Source organism: Loxodonta africana, chromosome 15 (genome assembly GCF_030014295.1).
Source record: "Loxodonta africana isolate mLoxAfr1 chromosome 15, mLoxAfr1.hap2, whole genome shotgun sequence".
Classification (NCBI taxonomy): Eukaryota; Metazoa; Chordata; class Mammalia; order Proboscidea; family Elephantidae; genus Loxodonta; species Loxodonta africana.
In genome coordinates this window covers 79,251,151-79,269,004 of record NC_087356.1, presented here as the reverse complement: position 1 = coordinate 79,269,004, position 17,854 = coordinate 79,251,151, and the positions used below count along the sequence as shown (strand labels likewise).

At 42.8% G+C, this 17,854-nt stretch overlaps 1 protein-coding gene and 1 pseudogene across 1 annotated transcript in view; one reads left to right on the top strand and one right to left on the bottom strand.

Annotated features, from left to right (window-relative positions):
• Positions 1-17,854, bottom strand: part of SMIM35 (small integral membrane protein 35) — a 98,351-nt gene that overhangs the window by 57,355 nt on the left and 23,142 nt on the right. The window lies entirely within an intron of this gene.
• On the top strand, positions 1,471-12,863 carry LOC100677672 (large ribosomal subunit protein uL18-like; annotated as a pseudogene).

Sequence of the window (17,854 nt, the reverse complement as noted above, 5' to 3'; positions counted from 1 at the left end):
TACTTCTGCTGAGTCAGCTGGACCAGCATCTGGTCCAGAGTCTGAACTGCTTGCACCGCAGTCTAGTTGACAGACACATGGTACCCGCACTCCTAGGAGGTCCTGAGAGGAAGGACCCTGGCTGTAGATGGGCCTGGGCTCACTCCAGGTGTCACCCTTCACTGCTTCCCCTCCCAGACAGAGCTGGTTAAGAGACGAGGATTCAACCTCAGGTTTTGCTTTTAACAGGTCTGGGCCGGTTTTCTTACCTGTCAAATGGAGAAAATAATGCCAACTCACGAGGTTGTTGGGAGGATTGAATGATATATGCACATAAAGCACTCAGCAGAGCCTGGCATGTGGCAAGTGCTGACTCAGTAAGGGGCACTTCCTGTTAATAGTATGTTGATGTATTGATTTTACGTACACAGCAGGTCCCCATCTCAGGTTATTGTCTTCCTGGCATTGATGTTCAAGGCACATCAAATCAGTAATTAGTTACCAGATAAGCACAGCATCAGATCAAGGGAAGTGGGAGGGTGTGGGGGAATATTCTCTCTGAGCTCCAGGAAAGCCCCACAAAATATCGCTGAGCCTCCACGGGTGCTACCTCTCCAGTACACAGAAGCCTGCCAGTGTCCTCACTCCCAGTCCTGTCCTCTGCCCTGGGTTGCTGGATGCTGGTTTTGATTTATGAAGCCTGTTTCCTCAGCAACCTGGGATCCCCTTTGCTGACACGTCCTTTTTCTAGATGCGTGAGTGTTGCTGACTAAGCCAGAGTTAAGCCTCTGTCCCTGAGACTCCGAGACAGTGCATCGCCACCCATTATGAGCTGACTTCACAAATCCAACTCTCACTGCTCAGGGGGTTCCCACTTCTGCAGCCCATGGCCTGGCTGCTGGTGTGCAAGTTACACCACCATTCACCATGCTCAGGGTGTGATGGTTATAGTGAGCCTCTGCCTCACATATCACCAAGATTCAGATGTACTATGACTCAGTCTCTTCCTTCGAATTGGGAGGTCCTTGGCCACATGCCAGATAGGCTTACAATTTTGTTCCATGAAAAAGAAAAGCAGCTCCTTTTATAGCTGAGTAGTATTCCACAGCATGTCTGTACCATACCACATGGATGAGCCTTGAAAACACCATGCTAAGTGAAATAAGTCAGTCATAAAAGGACAAATATTGTATTATCTCACTTATATGAAATATCTAGAATAGGCAAAAGCACACAGACCAAAGTTTATTAGATGTTACCAGGGGCAGGAGGAAAGAGGAAAAAAGGGACTCGTTGCTTAGGGGACACTGAGCTTCTGTTAAGGGTGATGGAAAATTTTGGAAACAGATGGTGGTGATGATCAAACAACATGGTGAAAGTAATTACCGCTGCTGAACTGTTAAAAAATGTTGAAATGCACCCCCTCCCCGCCCCGGTAAAGCTGCTGGACCCTGGACCTGCAGGTCTGTGGCAAGCCACGGATGTCAGTCCCTGTTCTGCAGGATGGGGTTTGTTAGAGGTGTCAAAAACAAGGCCTACTTCAAGAGCTACCAAGTGCAATTTAGAAGAAGATGAGAAGAACAGGGAGGCAGGGCCAAGATGGCAGAGTAGTCAGATGCTTCCTGTAGTCCCTCTTACAGCAAAGACGTGAAAAAACAACTGAATTCAATGTATATGACAATCTGGGAGCCCTGAATATCAAAGGCAACGTTGAGGAGCGGGACCAAGTGGCAGTGGGATGGAGAGATGGTTCAGAAGCAGCAAGGAGTTGCCAGACCTGACCTGTACAGAACTGACACCCTGCAGGCCAGACCAGCTGACAAGCAGTGGTGTTCAGGACAAATTTTTCACATCAGGATAGACCAAGTGGCAGAGAGTCCACTCCACCCCCTAAAACCAGCAAGAAGCAGTCCTCAATAGGCAAAAGATAAGTACATGCATCTAACCTATCACACAGATCAAAAAACACCCTGTTTGGGAAGAACCTCTCTCCCTGCTCCTTCCCTGCGCTACACTGGGTCCTGGGCTGGCTTCGGAGATTGCCGATTGACCCTTTCCCTGGGCCAGAAGTAGGGCTCATCAGGCACCCTGAGCCATCCTCCTGGCCTGGGAGAGAGAACAAATTAACAAACAGGAAAAAATAATCTGCCAGCAACCCTAAGCTGGGAACTCAGGGCAGGTACAGCTCCTTTGCCTAGGCACAGGCATAATGGGTCCATGGACTTTGAGTGCTGTCATGGATTGAATTGTGTCCCCTCAAAATATCTGTCAACGTGGCTAGGTCACGGTTCCCTTGTATGACTATGATTGTCTACCGTTTTATCTTCTGATATGATTTTCCTATGTATTGTAAATCCTATCACCATGGTGTAATAAGATGGATTAGTGGCAGTTATACTGATGAGGTATACAAGATTAGATAGTGTCTTAAGCCAATCTCTTTTGAGATATAAAAGAGAGATGCAAACAGAGAGACATGGGGACCTCGTACCACCAAAAAAGCAGTGCCAGAAGCACAGCACATCCTTTGGTCCTGAGGTTCCTGTGCTGAGATGCTCCCAGCCCAGAGGAGGACTGATGCATCACAAGGACCTTCCTCCAGAGCTGACAGAGAAAGAAAGCCTTTCCCTGGAGCTGATGCCCTGAATTTGGACCTGTAGCCTACTCAACTGTGAGAGAATAAACTTCTCTTTGTTAAAGCCATCCACTTGTGGTATTTCTGTTATAGCAGCATTAGATGACTAAGACAAATGCCTTTTACCCCTGCATAGGCCTATGTGGGCCCATTTCAACAGTGTAGGCCCTCATTAGCACAGTACAACAGGGTATATACCTGAAGCCTAACTTCACTGTATCAGCTATATGGTGGAGTGGCAGGTTTCCAATGTATGACACTGTTCTGTCCATTAAGCAGGGAGCTTATCTACCCACATCAGGTACTTGAAGACTGATGGCTCTACTGATACCACCTGTCCATCTGCAACAGGAGTCCAAGATTAAGTGGTGCCTCCCAGACCTTACAGCCAATGACACTGGGTGTCTATAGTCCAGCTGCAAAACCCACCCACCTACACACTCTAGGGAACAGGGACACACTTTCCTCCCAGACACTCAGGGGTAGTTGTCAGCCCCCTACCTTGCTCAGCATATGACCCCCTACTCAGCCAGATACTCATGCCCACTCCAATCACCCCTGCCTGTTTAGGACGGTAGGTAAGAGCCTGCACCACACACTTGGTGACCAACTATCTGGACACCTGAGCTGAATCCATATAAGAAAAGTAAATGGACTCCTGGGCTCATGTACCTAGTAACAAATCTAACCACCCATTGCAGGTCGTACAGCTTCAAAGTGACCAATAATCAAAGTAGCTCTCGCAAGCAGCCTATTTGGGCATATCAAAACAAGAAAAGAAGCTAGGACACAGTAAGCGAACATAAAGAAAATAACTATAATAACTTAACGATGATTTGGAGACAACAGTCAATATCAAATCACATAAAGAGGCAGACCATGATGGCTTCAGCAAGCTCCCAAAACAAAGAATCAAGAAATCTTCTGGATGAAGAGAATTTCCCAGAATTACTGAAGGTAGAATACAAAAGATTAATATACAGAACTCTTCAAGAGATCAGGAAGATCAGGCAAAATGCAGAACAAGCCAAAGAATGCACAGACAAAGCAATAGAGGAACTTAAGAAGATTATAGAAGAGCACAACGACAAATTTAACAGGCTTAAGAATCCATAGAGAGACTGCAAACAGAAATCCAGGAGATTAACAATAAAATTTCAGAATTAGAAAACTCAATAGAAAGTCATAGGAGAAGAATTGAGGAAATTGAAGTCAGAATTAGTGAGACTGAAGATAAAATGCTTGGCACCAACATATTTGAGGAAAAATCAGATAAAAGAATTTTTGAAATGAAGAAATCCAAGAATTATGTGGGACTGTATCAAGAGAAATAACCTATGAGTGACTGGAGTACCAGAATGGGGGCAGGGGGAATAACAGAAAATACAGAGAGAATTGTTGAACATTTCCTGGCAGAAAACTTACCTGATATCATAAAAGATGAAAGATAGCTATCCAAGATGCTCATCAAACCCGACACAAGGTAGATGCCAAAAGAAAGTCACCAAGACATACTATAAGCAAACTCGCCAAAACCAAAGATAGAGAATTTTAAGACTAGCTAGGGATAAACAAAAAGTCATCTACAAAGGAGAGTCAATAAGACTAAACTCTGACTATTCGCCAGAAACCATGCAGGCAAGAAGGCAATGGGCTGCCATATGTAAAGTCTTGAAGGAAAAAAATTGCCAGCCAAGAATTATATATCCAGGAAAACTACCTCTCAAATATAATGGTGAAATTAGGGCATTTCCAGATAAACAGAAGTTTGTGGAATTTGCAAAACCCAAACCAAAATTACAAGAAATACTAAAGGGAGTCCTCCAGTTACAAAGTCAATAACATCCGATAACAACCCAAGACTAGAACATAGGACAAAGCAACCGGATATAAACCCAGACAGGGAAGTAACAAAAATAAATCAAAGCTAAAGCGCTGAAAATAGGGAAATACAGACATCGACATGTAAAAGATGACAACATTAATACAAAAAAGAGGGACTAAAATATGCAGTCATAGATCTTTCATATGAAGAGGAAATCAAGATGATATAAAGAAATAAAAGATTGGTTTAAACTTAGAAAATAGTGGTAAATATTGAGGTAACCACAAAGGAAACTAACAATCCTACACATCAAAATAAGTACAAGAAAAACATAAAGACTCAGCAAATACAAAATCAACAACAATGAAAAAGATGAAAAGAAAATACATAAAGAAAAATGACTCAGCACAGAAAATTAAGTGGAACAAAGAAACTGTCAACAACACACAAAAAAAGACATCAAAATGACGGCACGAAACACATAAACCAAAAACTAAACACATACCTATCGATAATTACGCTCAATGTAAGTGGATTAAACGCACCAATAAAGAGACAGAGAGTGGCAGAATGGATAAAAAACACGATCCCTCTATATACTGGCTACAAGAGATACACCTTAAAGACACAAAAAAAACTAAAACTCAAAGGATGGAATATATATATATATATATATATCAAGCAAACAATAATCAAAAAAAGAGCAGGAATGGCAATATTAATCTCTGACAAAATAGATTTTAAAGTAAAATCCACCACAAAGGATAAGGAAGGACACTATATAATGATTAAAGGGTCAATAAACCAGGAGGACATAACCATAGTTAATATTTACATACGCAATGACAGGGCTCCAAAATACATAAAACAAACTCTAACAGCATTGAAAAGAGAGACAGCTCCGCAATGATAACAAGAGACTTCAACACACCAGTTACGGTGAAGGACAGAACATCCGGAAAGAAGACATGCACAATCTAAATGCCACAAGCAACCAATTTGATCTCATAGACATGTACAGAGCACTCCACCCAACAGCAGCCAACTATGCTTTCTTTTCCAATGCACATGGAACATTCTCCAGAAGAGATCACATATTAGGCCTTAAACCAAGCCTTAACAGAATCCAATGCATCAAAATATCACAAAGTATCTTGTCTGACAATAAAGCCATAAAAGTAGAAATCAAAAAATGGAAAAAAATCAAACACATAGAAAGTGAACAACACCTTGCTCAAAAACTACTGGGTTATAGAAGAAATTAAGGATGGAATAAAATTCACAGAATCAAATGAGAATGAAAACACATTCTAGCAGAACCTTTGGGACACAGCAAAAGCAGTGCTCAGAGGTCAATTAATAGCAATAAATGCACACATCCAAAAGGAAGAAAGGGCCAAAATCAAAACATTAACCCTACTACTCAAACAAATAGAAAGAAAGCAGCAAAAGAAGTCCTCGGGCACCAGAAGAAGGCAAATAATAAAAATTAGAGCTGAATTAAATGAAATAGAAAGTAGAAAAACAACTGAGTTAACAAGACCAAAACCTGGTTCTTTGAAAACATCAACAAAATTGACAAACCTTTGGCCAAACTGAAAAAAGAACAACAAGAGAGGAAGCAAATAACTCAAATAAGAAATGAGATGGCCAATATCACAGCAGATCCAACTGAAATTAAAAGAATCATAACAGAATACTATGAAAAACTATACTCTACCAAATTTGAAAACCTAGAGGAAATGGACGAATTTCTAGAAACATGCTACCTACCTAAACTAATACAAACAGAGGCAGAACAACTAAATAAATCTGTAACAAAAGAAGAGATTGAAAAGGTAATTTAAAAAACTCCCAACACAAAAGAGCCCTGGCACTGGTGGCTTCAATGGAGAATTCTACCAAACTTTCAGAGAAGAGTTAATACCACTATTACTAAAGGTATTTCAGAGCATAGAAAAGGATGGAATACTCCCAAACTCATTTTATGAAGCCCAGCATAACCCTGATACCAAAACCAGGTAAAGACACCACAAAAAAAGAAAATTACAGACCAATACCGTTCACGAACATAGACACAAAAATCCTCAACAAAATTCTAGCCGATAGAATTCAACAGCATATCAAAAAAATAATTCACCATGACCAGGTGGGTTTCATACCAGGTATGCAGGGTGGTTCAACATTAGAAAAATAATCACATAAATAAAACAAGACAAGAACACATGATCTTATCAATAGCCACAGAAAAGGAATTGACAAAGTTCAACACCCATTCATGATAAAAACTCTCAGCAAAATAGGAATAGAAGGGAAATTCCTCATTATAACAAAGGACATTTATACAAAGCCAAGGGCCAACATCATCCTAAAGGGAGAGAGTCTGAAAGCATTCCCCTTGAGAATGGGAGCCAGACAAGGATGCCCTTTATCACCATTCTTATTCAACATTGTGCTGGAGGTACTAGCCAGAGCAATTAGGCTAGAAAAAGAAATAAAGAGCATCCAGATTGGTAAGGAAGAAGTAAAAGTATCTCTATTTGCAGTTGATATGATCTTATACAGAGAAAACCCTGAAGAACCCATAAGAAAACTACTGGAACTAATAGAATATTTCAGCAGAGTATCAGAATATAAGACAAACGTACAAAAATCAGTTGGATTTGTCTATAACAATAAAGAGAACTTCGAAGGGGAAATCACCAAATCAATACCATTTACAATAGCCCCCAAGAAGATAAAACACTTCAGAATAAATCTAACCAGAGTTGTAAAACACTTATACAAAGAAAATTACAAGACACCGTGAAAGAAAATTACCAGCCGACTGTGGAACAGACCATCAATTTCTCATGTGCAAGTTCAAGCTGAAACTGAAGAAAATCAGAGCAAGTCCACGAAAGCCAAAATATGACCTTGAGCACATCCCACCTGAATTTAGAGACCATTTCAAGAAAAGATTTGACGCATTGAACACTAGTGACTGAAGACCAGACGAGTTGTGGAATGACATCAAGGACATCATCCATGAAGAAAGCAAGAGGTCACTGAAAAGAAAGAAAAGACCAAGGTGGATGTCAGAGGAGACTCTGAAACTTGCTCTCGAATGTCGAGCAGCTAAAGCAAAAGGAAGAATTGAGAAGTAAAAAACTGAACAGAAGATTTCAAAGGGCGTCTTGAGAAGACAAAGTATTATAATGACATGTACAAAGAGCTGGAGATGGAAAACCAAAAGGGAAGAACACGCTCGGCGTTTCTCAAGCTGAAAGAACTGAAGAAAAAATTCAAGCCTCGAGTTGCAATAGTGAAGGATTCTATGGGGAAAATATTAAACAAAGCAGGAAGCATCAAAAGAAGATGGAAGGAATACACAGAGTCATTATACCAAAAAGCATTAGTCTATGTTCAACCATTTCAAGAGGTGGCAGATGATCAGGAAACGATGGTACTGAAGGAAGAAGTCCAAACTGCTTTGAAGGCATTGGCGAAAAACAAGCCTCCAGGAAATGATGGAATATCAATTGAGATGTTTCAACAGACAGATGCAGCACAGGAGGTACTCACTCGTCTATGCCAAGAAATTTGGAAGACAGCTTTCTGGTCAACTGACTGGAAGAGATCCATATTTATTCCTATTCCCAAGAAAGGGGATCCAACCGAATGTGGAAATTATAGGACAATATCATTGATATCATACGCAAGCAAAATTTTGCTGAAGATCATTCAAAAATGGCTGCAGCAGTATATTGACAGGGAACTGCCAGAAATTCAGGGCGGTTTCAGAAGAGGATGTGGAACCAGGGATATCATTGCTGATGTCAAAAGAATCCTGGCTGAAAGCAGAGAATACCAGAAGGATGTTTACCTGTGTTTTATTGACTATGCAAAGGCATTTGACTGTGTGGATCGTAACAAATTATGGAAAACATTGCAAAGAATGGGAATTCCAGAACACTTAATTGTGCTCATGAGGAACCTTTACATAGATCAAGAGGCAGTTGTTTGGACAGAACAAGGGTTTAAAGTCAGGAAAGTCAGGAAAGGTGTGCATCAGGGTTGTACTCTTTCACCATAACCTATTCAATCTGTATGCTGAGCAAATAATCCGAGAAGCTGGACTATATGAAGAAGAATGTGGCATCAGGATTGGAGGAAGACTCGTTAACAATGTGCGTTATGCAGATGACACAACCTTGCTTGCTGAAAGTGAAGAGGACTTGAAGCACTTACTAATGAAGGTCAGAGACCACAGCCTTCAGTATGGATTGCACCTCAACATAAAGAAAACAAAAATCCTTACAACTGGACCAGTGAGCAACATCATGATAAACAGAAAAAAGATTGAAGTTGTCAAGGATTTCATTTTACTTGGATCCACAATCAACAGCCATGGAAGCAGCAGTCAAGAAATCAAAAGACGCATTGCATTGGGCAAATCTGCTGCAAAGGACCTCTTCAAACTGTTGAAGAGCAAAGATGTCACCTTGAAGACTAAGGTGTGCCTGACCCAAGCCATGGTATTTTAAATCGCATGATATGTGTGTGAAAGCTGGACAATGAATAAGGAAGACCGAAGAAGAATTGATGCCTTTGAACTGTGGTGTTGGCGAAGAATATTGAATATACCATGGACTGCCAAAAGAATGAACAAACCCGTCTTGGAAGAAGTACAACCAGAATGCTCCTTAGAAGCAAAGATGGCGAGACTGCGTCTTACATACTTTGGACATGTTGTCAGGAGGGATCAGTCCCCGGAGAAGGACATCATGCTTGGCAGAGTACAGGGTCAGCGGAAAAGAGGAAGACCCTCAACAAGGTGGATTGACACAGTGGCTGCAACAATGAGCTCAAGCATAGCAACAATTGTGAGGATGGCTTAGGACCAGGCAGTGTTTCATTCTGTTGTACATAGTGTCGCTATGAGTCGGAACCGACTCGACGGCACCTAACAACGACACCAACAACTGCAAAAATCCAAAAGAGACCTACGTAAGTGGAAAACCATACCTTGCTCATGGATAGGAAGACTCAAAATTGTGAAAATGTCTATTCTACCCAAAGCGACCTGCAGACACAATGCAACCCCTATCCAAATTCCAATGGCATTTTTTAATGAGATGGAGAAACAAATTACCAACTTCATATGGAAAGGGAAGAGGCCCTGGATAAGTAAAGCATTACTCAAGAAGAAAGTGGGAGGCCTCACACTACCTGATTTTAGAACGTATTATACCACCAAGGTAGTCAAAACAGCCTGGTACTGGTACAACAACAGATACATAGACCAATAGAACAGAATTGAGAACCCAGACATAAAGTCATCCACCTACGAGCAGCTGATATTTGACAAAAGCCTGAAGTCCGTTCATTGGGAAAAAGTCTCTTTAACAAATGGTGCTGGCATAACTGGGTATCCATCTGCAAAAAAATGAAACAAGACCCATACCTCACACCATGTACAAAAACTAACTCAAAATGGATCGAAGTCCTAAATATAAAATCTAAAACATTAAAGATCATGGGAGAAAAAATAGGGACAATGCTAGGAGCCCAAATATGTGGCATAAACAGGATACAAAACATTACTAACAATGCAAAAACACCAGAAAAGAAACTAGACGACTGGGAGCTCCTAAAAATCAAACACTTATGCTCACCAAAAGACAACCTACAGACTGGGAAAAAAAATTTTGGCTACGACAAATCCGATCAGCATCTAATGTCTAAAAGCTACCAGATATTGCAAAACCTCAGCAACAAAAAGACAAATAACCCAATTAAAAAATGGTGAAAGGATATGAACGACACTTCACGAAAGAAGGCATTCAGGCAGCTAACAGATACATGACGAAATGCTCACAATCATTAACCATTAGAGAAATGCAAATCAAAACTACAGTGAGATAAAATCTCACCCCAACAAGGCTAGCATTAATGCAAAAAACATAAAATAATAAATGTTGGAGAGGTTGTGGAGAGACTGGAGCACTTATACACTGCTAGTGGGAATGTGAAATGGTACAACCACTTTGGAAGTCAATTTGGCACTTCCTTAAAAAACTAGAAATAGAACTGCCATACGAACCAGCAATCCCCACTCCTTGGAATATATTCTAGAGAAATAAGAGCCCTCACATGAATAGATAAAAGCACACCCATGTTCATTGCAGCACTGTTCATAATAGCAAAAAGGTGGAAACAACCTAAGTGTCCATCAACAGACGAATGGATTAAAAAATTATGGTATATTCACACGATGGAATACTACACAACAATAAAGAACAAAGATGAATCCGTGAAACATCTCATAACATGAATGAATATGGAAAGCATTATGGTGAGTGAAATCAGTTAGTCACAAAAGGACAAACATTATATGAGACCACTATTATAAGAACTCAAGAAAAGGTTTAAACACAGAAGAAAACATTCTTTTATGGTTTCGAGGGGAGGGAGAGAGGGAGAGGGGTATTCACTAACTAGATAATAAACCAAAAAACCAAACCCATTGCCATCGAGTCGGGTCCAACTCATAGCGACCCTATAGGACAGGGTAGAACTACCCCATAGAGTTTCCAAGGAGCGCCTGGTGCATTTGAACTGCCGGCCTTTTGGCTAGCAGCCGCAGCACTTAACCACTACGTCACCAGGGTTTCCAACTAATAGACAAGAATTATCTTAGGTGAAGGGAAGGACAACACACAATACAGGGGAAGTCAGCACAACCGAACTAAACCAAAAGCTAAGAAGTCTCCTGAATAAAACCAAACACTTCAAGTGACAGAGTAGCAGTGGCAGGGGCCTGGGTACCATGGTTTCAGGGGACTTCTAGGTAAACTGGCATAACAAAGTTTATTAAGAAAATGTTCTGCATCCCACTTTGGTGAGTGGCATTTGGGATCTTAAAAGTTAGCAAGCAGCCATCTAAGATGTTTCAATTGGTCCCAAGCCACCTGAAGCAAAGAAGAATGAAGAACACTAAAGAGGCAAGGAAAATATTAGCCCAAGAGACAGAAAGGGCCACATCAACCAGAGACTCCATCAGCCTGAGACCAGAAAAACTAGATGGTGCACAGCTACCACCAATGACCGCCCTGACAGGGAACACAACAGAGAGTTCCTAATGAAGCAGGAGAAAAGTGGGGTGCAGAACTCAAATTCCAGTAGAAAGACCAGACTTAATGGTCTGACTGAGACTGCGGAGACCCCAGAAGACATGTTCCCCAGACTCTCTGTTAGCCCAGAACTGAAACCATTCCAGAAGCCAACTCTTCAGACAGAGATTAGACTGGACTGTAAGAGATAAAATGATATTGTGAAGACAGTGCTTCTCAGCTCAAGTAGATACAGGAGACTAATTTGGCAGCCACTGTCTGGAGGTGAGATAAGAAGGCAAAAAGAGACAGGAGCTGGTTGAGTGGACATGGGAAATCCAGGGTAGAAAGGAGGAGTGTGCTGTCACATTATAGGGAGAGCAACTAGGGTCACATAACAGCGAGTGTATAAATTTTTATATGAGAAACTAACTCGAACTGTAAACTTTCACTTAAAACACAATAAACTAAACTAAGAAGACAAGAGGGTAAAACTGATTACTATCCTCGGGAAAGCTTGGTAATCCAGGATAAAAATAAGTACAGCACACCCAAACACAGAACGATAGTTCGTGTAACCAACAGAGATGTCATCTGCCAGACTGCTTACGCCCTTATTGAAGGCAATACGATAGTCTGCGCAGCTTATGCTCGCAAACTCCCAAGTGTGGTGTGAAAGTTGGCCTGAGAAATTATGCTGCGGTATATTGCACTGGCCTGCTGCAGGCCCACAGGCCTCTCAGTAGCTTTGGCAGGACAAGACCTGCAAAGGCCAGGTAGAGATAACCAGAGACGAACACAATGTGGAAAGCATTGACGGGCAACCTGGTGCCTTCGCCAGCTAGTTCGTTGCAGGCCTTGCCAGAACAACCACTGGGAATAAAGTTTTGGGGGCTCTGAGGGGAGCAGTGGATGGAGACTTATCTATCCCTCACAGTACCAAACGATTCCCTGGTTGATTCAGAAAGCAAGGAATTCAACGTAGAAGTACATCGGAAACACATCTCGGGTCAGAACATTACAGATTGTATGTTACCTAATGGAAGATGAAGGTGCTTACAAGAAACAATTCTCTCAGTACATAAAGAACAACGTAACTCCAGACATGATGGAGGACATGTACAAGGAAACGCATGCTGCTCTATGAGAGAATCCAGTTTATGAGAAGAAGCCTAAGAAAGATGTTAAAAAGAAAAGGTAGAATCATCCCAAGATGTCTCTTGCCCAGAATAAAGATCGGGTAGCTCAGAAGAAGGCAAGCTTCCTCAGACCTCAGGAGCGGGCTGCTGAGAGCTGAACCAAACCACAATTTTCTATGAAGATGTTTCAGATAAAGACAGTAGACTTACTGACCAAGCAGGGAAAAAAAAAAAAAAAAGGTGTTGAAATGGCAAATTTTTTGCTATATATATAGCTCACTACAATCAATCAATAAATAGGTAGATAGCTAGGTAGGCAGGCAAGCAAGCAAGCATGCAAGAGAGAGAAGCCGATCAAGAGACGCACTCCAGAGCCGACACATCACTTCAGGCACTCCCTTCAGGACAGAGGACTGAGACCTGGCTCCTCCTCAGGCCGTGGCTTCAGGGCCCCTTCCAGACAAAGCAAAGGGGACAGCTGCCTCCTGATCTCTTCCCGCAGCCCAGCTGGGTGGCGGGGATGAAGACAAGAAGTTCGCTCACTCCTTTGATTCGCAGTCAGAACCAGGCCGATGGGTGGGAACAGAAGGTCTCTGCCTCGATCCTTCCTGTCCCTGTCTTCTCCACGCCTCGGAGTTTCTCCTCTTATCAACCACCATCCGTCTCTTTCTCTGCCTGTCTCCCTCACTTTCCTTGTCTCTTCTCTGTCTGAGTTCCATTCTTCTTTCTCTTTCTTTAATTAGTCGTTTTCGATGGCTCTCGTTTCTGTTTCGTTTCTCTCTCATCTCCATTTTTCCGTCTTTATTTTTAAATCTTCTTTACCCTCTTTACTACTCAATCTTGTTGCCTTCCTTTCCCTTCTATGAGAAACATGAAAACGAGGAGATAAGATAGCCCCAGCCTCCCATTTATTCCACACATCCCACCCCAACAGACATAAAAAAAAAAACGGTTGCCATCCAGACTCTGACTCATGGTGACCCCATGTGTGTCCGAGCAGAACTGTGCTCCATAGGGTTTTGAATAGCTGATTTTTTGGAATTAGATTGCCGGGCCTTTCTTCTGAGGTGCCTCTAAACCAAAAGCTCACTATCAAGGCAATTCCAACTCATAATGATCCTATAGGACAGAATAGAACTGCCCCATTGGGTTTCAAGGAGCAGCTGGTGAATTCGAAATGCCAATCTTTTGGTTAGCACCCAAGCTCTTAATCACTGTGCCACCAGGGCTCCGAGGTGCCTCTAGGTGGACTTAAACCATGAACGTTTCAGTTAGCAGCAGAGCAGGTTAATCTTTTGCACCACCACGTTTGTCGTTAGATGCCATCAAGTCGTCTCCAACTCACAGTGACCCTGTGTATAAAAAAAAAAAAACATTGCCTGGTCCTTGATACCCTCCATGTTCGCATTACTAATGGATGTTTGCAGCTGTTACTTCTCATTTTGAGTTGTGCCACATCAGCAAATTAAGGTCTCAAAAGCGTTACTCCATCCACGTCATTAAGGTCAATTCTACTTTGAGGAAGCAGCTCTTCCCCAGTGGCATTTTCTGTGCCTTCCAATCTGAGGGGCTCATCTTCCAGCACACTGTCAGACAGTGTTCTGTTGTTACACGTAAGGTTTTCAGTGGCTAATTTTTTTTTTTGAAGGAGATCTCCAGGTCCTCCTTCCTAACCTGTTTTAGTCTAGAAGCTCAGCTGAAACCTGTCCACCATGGGTGACCTCACTGGTATTTGAAATACTGATGACATAGCTTCCAGCATCACAGCAACACAAAAGCCCCCACGGTATACAAACTGACAGACGGGGTGGTTGCACCACCCAGGGGCGCCAAAATCTTGCCATAGGGTCAGGTTGGTGGTTCCAGGTGCCATCCTCAGAGTCATCACTGATTTAAATGCTAGCCTTCTCCGGGTCACACCCCAAGTGGGCTCTCAGCCCAGTACACCCTGAACTGGGGCAGCCCAGATACCCCAACTCAGAAATGGCCCAGATCAGGACAGAATCAGATATTTCTGTCCTTAAGCATAGAGCCCTTCGCAGTGGCGAAATACCTGTCCTTGCCTTGGCCACTGCACAGTGCCCACACCCCACCCCACCCAGCTCCTCTCCTTCCCTACACTTTGCTTATCCGAGCACCAGAAGAGGGCAGCATGGACCTTCTCAGACTAAGCAGGGCTTTCCTAACAACTTGGCCTGGAGCACTGCAGGTAACTCTCCTCAGGAGCCCAGTCACGTCCAGGAGTAAACTGTAAGAAGTGGTCAGCGTTCTGACCCTGGATCACAATGTCCAGTGGCCTGACTAGTATCACAAGGTCTGGAGAGAAGACACCATTACTGCCCGATTTGCTCATTCCATTTCTGTCTAAGCATACCCACCACTCACTCAGGCCCTGCCCGGGGAGGCATGGCCGCAGCCCCTAAACCAGCCACAGAACCACCAGAAGCCAGACCACATGGGACTGCCCACGAGGGGTCTCACTGGCACCTTTGACTCCGCTTGTCCAGACCCACGCTCTTTATCTTCCTCCCCAAACACACCCTTCACCTCAGTTTGTAGCCTGGGTAAATGGCCCTACTATTTGCCTCACTCAGACACATGGGAATCGCTCTGGATTCCCCCCTTATTTTCCAAGTCTAGTTAGTCACTGGAGCCCTGGTGGTACAGTGGTTAAGAGACACTGCTGCTAACCGAAAGTTAGTCACCAAGTCCAATTTATGTGTGACATTTTTCTCTGCTCTTCTGGTTCCCCTAACCTGGTGTTATGAAGCGTGTTCCTCCAAAAAATATGTTAAAGTCCTAACCCCCCAGTACCTGTGAGCATAATCTTGTTTGGAAATAGGATCTTTGAAACTGTTCTCAATTAACATGAGGTCATACCGGAGTAGGATGAGCCCTAATCCAATAGGACTGGTGTCCTTATAAAAAGAGAAAAGACACAGAGATACAGGGAGAATGTCATATGACACGGAGGCAGAGGTTGCAATGAGGCATCTATGGGCCAAGGAAGGCCTAGGGTTGACAAGAACCACCAGAAGCTGGTAGAGGCAAGAAAGGATCTTACCCTAGAGCCTTCGGAGGGAGCATGGTCCTGCTGACACCTTGATTTTAGACTTCCAGCCTCCAGAACTGTGAGACAATAAAATTCTGTTGCCTTAAGCTCCCTAATTTGTGGTACTTTGTTAGGCAGCCCCAGAAAACTAATCCACTTGGGTATGGGACCTCGTCTCCTCTCACCTAGACTGCTGCACAGTTCCTTACTCCTCTCTCTGCTCCCAGTCTCTCTCTCTACTCTGCTGCCAAGGTGGTTGTCTTAGTCATCTAGTGCAGCTATAACAGAAATACCACGAGTGGATGGCTTTAACAGAGAAATTTATTCTCTCACGGTCAGATAGTTTACAAGTCCAAATTCAGGGCGTCAGCTTCAGGGGAAGGCTTTGTCTCTCTGCCGGCTCTGGAGGAAGGTCCGCCTCGGTAGTCTTCCCTTGGTCTGGGAGCATCTCAGCACAGGAACCTCAGGTCCAGAGGATGCACTCTGCTCCCAGCACAGCTTTCTTGGTGGTATGAGGTCCCCACTCTCTGCTTGCTTCCCTTTCCTTTTATCTCTTGAGAGATATAAGATGGTGCAGGCCACACCCCAGGGAAACTCCCTTTACATTGGATCAGGGAGGTGACCTGAGAAAGGTTGGTGTTACAATCCCACCCTAATTCTCTTAACATAAAATTACAATCACAAAACGGAGGACAACCACACAATACTGGGAATCGCAGCTTAGCCAAATTAATACACACATTTTGGGGGGATGTGATTCAATCCATGACGGTGGTCTTTCAAAATAAACAAACAAGTCATCTCCTGTTTTAAAAACTTCTCCCAAAACCCTTTGCTGCCCAGTTGATTCGACTATGAGTCAGCATCAACTCAACAGCGATGGATTTGGTTTGGTTTTTTAAAAAAACTTCTACAGGCTCCTCATTACCTAGAATTGTGATCTCCAAACTTCTTTGATCCTGTCGATAACAAAAGAATTTACCCCACATCTTTAATATATGCATATTTATTTATCTCTAAATTATATATTTGTGTATTACCATCATTAGCCGATAACTGAAGACACAACAAGTCTTTGAACAAAGAGTTTCTCTAACGTCGGAAGACTTAAATCTGTTTCAAATTATCCTGATACTTTTGAATTTCTCTGGTCAGCTTTAGTCAGTCATGGTTAGATTGTGTTCTAACTGAAGATGGCGGGGAATGAAGAGCCCATTCTACAAGTGGCAGAGCATCGGCTTTGCCACGTTCTTGCTATTTGCTTGGGCTTGCATTACTGGTCTTCTCTTCAATCCCCAGTGTCTTTTCGGGAAACTCGCTAAGCACCATGTCCACGTGTGCAGATTAATTTAGTTAAAAGCGTCACTGATAAATTCACTTCACCAAGCACGTGTAAATAAGTCACAACATGCTAAAAGTGAATGAAGACGTAAGAATTCCTCTCCTCCCTCCCCTTCTTGTCATGGAACACCCCTCCCCACCTGGGTTTACTCAGATCCTCTCAGACACAGGCCACACACATGTGAGTATATGACACAGGGACTAAGTGCAACCACCAGGCTCAACCCAAACATTAAATACTTGTTGTTAGCTGCTGTCAAGTTGGCCCACAACTCATGGTGACCCCATGCACAACAAAACAGTCACGGCCATCTCTATGATCAGACCATTGTGGTCCATAGGGTTTTTATTGGTTCATTTTTGGAAGGAGATCGCCAGGCCTTTCTTCCTAGGTCTTCTTAGTCCTGAGGCTCCACTGAAACCTGTTCAGCATCACAGCAACACACAAGCCCCCACTGACAGACGGGTGGCGGTTGCGCATGAGGTGCGTTGGCCGGGAATTGAACACAGATCTCCCGCATGGAAGGCAAGAATTTTACCACTGAACCACCATTGAAAAGCTTAGATGCTTTCTTTGTTTTTGATTGTAAAATGCATATAAATAGAAGTGTCAATATTTTTTTCTTATATCTCAATGGGTCGGTCATCTTGCATAATCCCAGGGTTCAAGAACCCTAGTTTAAGGACTTCTGTTCTATGCCTGAAGTCTGTGTCCTATTCCCCTAGTTTGTGTAGAGAGTCCTTCAAAAGAAGACATTCTTTGTGAGAGTTTCTCACAGTCAGGGCCAT